The sequence below is a fragment of the Lontra canadensis genome, unplaced genomic scaffold (genome assembly GCF_010015895.1).
Source record: "Lontra canadensis isolate GAN:19392208 unplaced genomic scaffold, GSC_riverotter_1.0 scaffold164, whole genome shotgun sequence".
Classification (NCBI taxonomy): Eukaryota; Metazoa; Chordata; class Mammalia; order Carnivora; family Mustelidae; genus Lontra; species Lontra canadensis.
Window position 1 is genome coordinate 1863572 of NW_022631158.1, and position 6387 is coordinate 1869958.

Sequence of the window (6387 nt, forward strand, 5' to 3'; positions counted from 1 at the left end):
CCTCCCATCCCCCCATCCCCTTCCCGAGCCTGTTGACAGGCCTGTCTTACACCTTTGCACACACATATCCACATACATCCTTGATTTCAGGGGAAGAAGGAACGGGACCACCCTGATTCTGTACTCACACCCTGCACTGCAAAGCGAAAGGAGAGAATCCTTTATTTCACAACACAAATCTCCCAGCAGTGATTACACGTTGAGCTCTGAGAGTGACATGCTGGCGGTGTGTGTTTTCTTAAAGTCTGCTTCTGTGGAGGGAAGGCAAGACTGCCCCCCGCCCCCACCACCCAGAAGGGAAGGACAAAGTACACAGAATGATCTCCCATGACATATTGGAAGATACCCAGCATTGACGCTGACCTCATCTCATCAAACTCTCACAACTCTGGAGGCTGGAGACCACGGACTCTTCTTAGAACTAAGAACTGAGACCTCAAAGTCAACACCTGTCTGTTCCAGATTCCAACAGCATCCAAGTGTGGGGGGGAGGGGGAATGTAAAAAGAGGTACCAGAGGCAAACTTTTCCAAAGAGACAATTTTGCCCAAAGGTAACCTGATGTGTGTGTGTGTGTGTGTGTATACACATGAACACATACACATACATACAGAGTTGTGGGGAAGACATACGAGGACAAGACCAGCTGTCACACTGCCTGAGTTTTGTTTTTTTTGTTTTTGTTTTTGTTTTTAAAGTAAGCTCAACAACCAGTGTGGGGCTTGAACTCACCACTACTAGGATCAAGAGTAGTCTGCTCTACCTACTGAGCCAGCCAGGTGCCAAACGTCCTGCCCCCCACATCACGAGTTTAAATCTTGGCCCATCCCTCTTGAGCTCTGTAACCTTGATAATTAACCTCGCTGTGCCTCAGGTTTCCCATCTTTGAAATGGGAACAGTAATGGCAGGTATGATGTGCCTCAAAATCACATGGGATGAGAGAATGAGGTGGGGTTACAGATGAAATAGGATTGGCCATGAGTTGCTAATTGTTGATGAGTTGATCATAGTAAAAGGGGGTTCATTAGATTTCTTTGTCTGCTTTTGTATGTTTGGGACTTTCTATTTAAAGAAAGTTTTAAGCAGTATTATTCACAAGAGCCAAAAGGCAGAAACAACCCAAACGTGCATCAGTAGTTGAATGGATAAATAGGGGTGCCTGGGTGGCTCAGTTGGTTGAGTGTCAGGGTCACGAGATCAAGCCCTACATGGGCTCCTCTCTCGGTGGGGAGTCTGCTTCAGATTCTCCCTCTCCCTCTGGCCCTCCCCCAACACTCTCTGTCTATTTAAAAAATAAGAAGAACAAAATAAAACATGGTGTATACACATGTTAAATATTATTCACCCTTAAAAGGAAGGAAACAGTTTTAAAGATTTTATTTATTCATTTGACACAGAGAGAGAGCACAAATAGGCAGAGCAGTAGACAGAGGGAGAAGGAGAAGCAGGTTCCCAGCTGAGCAGAGAGCCCAACATGGGACTCGATCCCAGGTTCTCGGGATCATGGCCCGAGCTAAAGGTAGACACCCAACAGATGGAGCCACCCAGGCCTCCTCAAAGGAAGGAAATTTTGACACATACTACCACATGGATGAACCTTGAGGAATTATGCTAAGTGAAATAAGTTGGTCACCAAAGGACAAATATTGTGTGATTCCACTTATAAACAATACCTAGTGTAGAGATTGCCGAAACCAAGTTTTGGGCGCTCAACAGACTGAGCCACCCAGGCACCCCGCTTTCCTTCTCTTTAGTTTTTGACTTCCACGACCCACTCCACTGTAAGTCTGTCTGCCTGTGGCTACCTTGACGAGAGGGACTTTCCGGAAAGGGGCATATTTGCAAAGTCAAGACCAAAGACAGGGTCCTTGTCTTCCTCATGGCTCCTAAGAAAGAGTGGTGAACTCTGAACACTGAGAGAACCATGCCCTCTCAAGAGGGCTTCCAAGGATTCCATAGCCTTGATATCTTTTTGTATGAGATCTTCCTCAGACTTCTGTCTAGCTTGACGTGATATCCTCACAAAACAAGGAATGAAATGTCAAATGTTGCCTCAGCACAGGGGTAACATGGTCTCCCCACAGAGTCTTTTTAGAGTCCCCTGCCACACCCTGGGCTCTGAGTCTAACCTCCATACAAGCACCCCTGGGGGCAGTGAACTACGCCCCATTGACCAGCCTCCATGTTTTCTCTGCGAGGGAGCTGGAGACTAACACCTCAGAGGACTATGCCTCAGTCCAAATTGCCTCTACTCTCCTCACCGCCAAGACTCCCACTCAGTGCTCACCCTCCCTCCCATTCCCTGATTCACTCATCCGTTTATTCAGGAACAGTGTTACATGCGTGCATTCGTCTCCCCGCCCCAGTGAGTTGGTATGATGTGAAGTGTGACGCCTAACTCAGGAGTGGAAATGAATTGTCGAGGCAAGCTCCTCTGGGCTTCGAATACTATTAAGACAACCGCCCACATGGCAACGGGGCCGGTGAGTGACAGGGCCGTTGTGCTGTGGTGTACTGTGCTTCGAAGCTGTCACTCCACACACCGCTAGGCAGCTTGGGATGGTCACACAAAGGTTATTTCATCTTTCTCCAGATCCTGCTCCCACCATTAGCTGAGATCCTAGATTAGGGAGACCTCATGAGATTTCCACCCCCAGTTTGTCTCCTCATTTCCCTGTGTTGTCGTTCACAGCCCCAATGTCGTCCCCATCACAGCTACCTTGCCATACTTGCTCCTGGTCACCCTGGGGTCCGTGTCTAGGACAGGGACATTTCAAAGGCCCAAGGAAGTAAGAATCCATGCTATTCTATCACTTCCCATTTCTCCTTAGTGTTAAAGATTGATCGGTTGATCGATTTGAAAGAGAGAGAGAGCAGCCAACTCCCACTGAGTGAGGAGCCCAATGATGCGGGGCTGGATCTTGCCACGCTGAGATCATGACCTGAGCTGAAATCAAGAGTCGGACACTTAACCGACTGAGCCACCCAGGTGCCCCTTCCCTTAGTATTTAGAGCAATTTAAAACACTGAAGGAACACACTTTTAGGGTGAGCACCTTCCACCCCATCCTTTTACACAGGAGAAAACTAAAGCCCAGAGAAGTTAAGTGACTTTTGAAAGACCACACAGCTAGCTGATAGCATAGCTGAAGCTGGGACTCAAGCTTCTGGGTCCTTCCGTGAGCCCAGGAACCTGGGATTATCTACCTGCCACACAAAACTCCACAGGCACTCCAGACACAGACCATTCACAGCGGACTGCCGGACTGCCACCTGGCTCCCCAGAACCTGTCTGCTTTCCTTCCAGGGGCAGCTCTCTGTACAGTAACACAGTCTCTGGTGCCCTCAAGGGGCAGAACCGAGCAGCGGCGACTTGCTCACACTAGACGGCGTCTGGAAGCAGCCTGGGAACCCAACCCTCGGATCCACCTCCACCCCAACTTTATAGAATACTTGGGAATCACCTTTTCATTTTGAAGATCATGAAACATGTTGAAATGTGTCAAAACACATTTGAAACATAAACTGCCCCTGACACTTTCAAAAGCCTAGGCCAGACCCAGGCCTGCTCCCAGAAGAGCCTCCCCAGAGCCTGAACTTGAAATGTGTGCACAGCAGGGGAAAGTGGGAGGTGCCTCAGCCAGAGAAAGGGGCGTTGGTTTCCTCTTTCTGGGTCCCAGGAGCCACAGAGCAGAGTGTTCAGGCCTGAGAGCATTGGTGAACAGTGGGTGCTGACAATGAAGCGGGGAAAAAGGGAAGCCATGGAAGCCAGAAGCCCAGGTGCTGTGGGGAGAGGGAGGACATGAGGATGCTGCAGGGGTGGGGGACCCGTGAAGGCTGACTTGGATAGGAAAGACCGCAAGATGAAGAGCCAAGATTTGGGGAGACCTGGGCATTCCCCACTCTTTGTTCTGTGAGAACCATCCAGAAACGGTGGCCTTTCTTTACTAACCACTGACATAGACTATAAGTAAGCAAATTTAGCTATTCCGTGATCTGTTTCCATTGCCCTGTTTGGACACTTAACTTGTATCTCCTTTCCTGTCCGACCCTCAGATGATCCAAGTCAACATTTATCGGTGCCTCTCTACGACGGGCACCGTGATGCCACAAGAGACCAAAGGGACTCAAACTCATTTGTCTCCAACATCCTGCTTGGCCAGTGCAGAGCAACCCGGTAAGTATGAGATCTGAGCAGTGTGATTCAGGACAATTAGAGATGCTGATTCCGCGTGCCAAGTGTGGAATTCTAGGCCCTGGGCTTTCTGACTGGGTGTTGTTCTTATATACCTGACCCATGGGGTTGTCCCCTCCTTTACCCTCCTCATACCTCATACCTTTTTCCCATCCTCATACCTCGCTCTCAGGAAGTTGCTTGTATGAGTCAGTCATTGATGCTAGCTACTGTAACAAGCAATCCCAAGTCTCAGTAACTTAGCCCGTGAAAAGCATTTCTCACTCATGCAAATTTGAAGTGGATGTTTCTGGTCAAGCAGCTGGTCTGCACAGCTTCTAAAATGGTTAGTCAATTTCGCCTCAGGACCCAGGCTCCTTCTCCCTTGTAGCTCCACCTTGTCATCTCCACGGGATCCTCTGAATGCAGCTAGAAGACAGCCAGTCTGAGAGATGAAAGGCTGTTTCAGCTCAACCAGGGGGTTCACACATCACTTCTGCTCCTGATGTGGCAGTGAGAACTAGCCACATTGTCCCTCGCACATGCACCAGAAGCCGGGATCCAGGGGTCCCTGGCTGGATAGCTGCTTGTCAGCGGTAACTCTGCATCGCAGAAGGGAGCATGACATTTTCTGCTAGTCATCCCCGCCCAAACAGCACTGTGAAATAATTAGGTGTTAAAGTTCTGCTATGAGACACAAGAAATAAAATGGATTGTTGACTTACAGTTTGTTCTGCAAAAAGACAGGTCACAGATAAAAGTGTGCTCCCTGTTCTAGAAATTCTGAGCTGAGGGGCACCTGAGTGGCTCAGTGGGTTAAAGCCTCTGCCTTCGGCTCGGGTCATGATCCCAGGGTCCTGGGATTGAGCCCCGAGTTGGGCTCTCTGCTCAGCGGGGAGCCTGCTTTCCCCTCTCTCTTTGCTCGCCTCTCTGCCTACTTGTGATCTCTGTCTATCAAATGAATAAATAAAAAAAAGAAAGAAATTCTGAGCTATAAAGGCAGAGACGGCATAAGACACTGTATTTGGCACTAAAGTAAGATGTGGTTTGAGGTATCAGTGGCAGGTGAACAGAAGCTCCAGCCTCCTGCAGGTGCCTTCACCAGCTCAGAGAGAATTGGATTTGAGGCCCCTGGTATCTGCACCTTTTCCTTTAAAATTTGAGACCTAAACCTTGAAGGGTTTCTGATCCAAGGTGTCTGTTTGCCATACCTAGAGGTGATGATTTGATGATGTATTTTATTTTATTTTTTAATTTTTATTTATTTATTTGAGAGAGAGAGAGAGAGCACAAGCAGGAGGAGTAGCAGAGGAGGAGAGAGACACAGACTCCCCACTGAATAGGGAGCCTGACTCAGGGCTCAACCCCAGAACCCCAGGATCATGACCTGAGCCAAAGGCAAATGCTTAACTGACTGAGTCACCCAGGAGCCCCTTGATGATATTTTTTTTTTAGAAGTTTTTTTTTTGTTGTTGTTTTTGGGGGGGGTTTGTTTTTTTGTTTGTTTGTTTGTTTTTTTATATAATTTTATTTTTTATAAACATATATATTTTTTTTTTCCCCAGGGGTACAGGTCTGTGAATCTCCACGTTTACACACTTCACAGCACTCACCATAGCACATACCCTACCCAATGTCCATAACCCCCCCCTCCCAACCCCCCTCTGCCCAGCAACCCTCAGTTTGTTTTGTGAGATTAAGAGTCACTTATGGTTTGTCTCCCTCCCAATCCCAACTTGTTGTTTGTTTGTTTGTTTTTTAAGATTTTATTTATTTATTTGACAGAGATCACAAGCAGGCAGAGAGAGAGCTGGGGAAACGGGCTCCCTGCTGAGCAGAGAGCCCAACGCGGGGCTCGATTCCAGGACCCTGGGATCATGACCTGAGCTGAAGGCAGAGGCTTTAACCCACTGAGCCACCCAGGTGCCCCATTGATGATATATTTTAAATTGACTGACAATTTGGCTACTGAAAATAGTGTCATTAAAGTGCAGAGAGAGTTCTAAGATCTGTTTGAATATCTGAAACAGTCTGTTTTGGATATAATGATTAACACTTCACTCTTCAATCGAAAAGTAGATATTGGGGCTCCTGGGTGGCTCAGTTGGTTGAGCACCTGACTCTTGTTTTCGGCTCAGGTCATGATCTCAGGGTTGTGAAACTGAGCCCCGCATCGGACTCCATGCTTGGTAGGGAGTCTGCTTGAGACTCTCT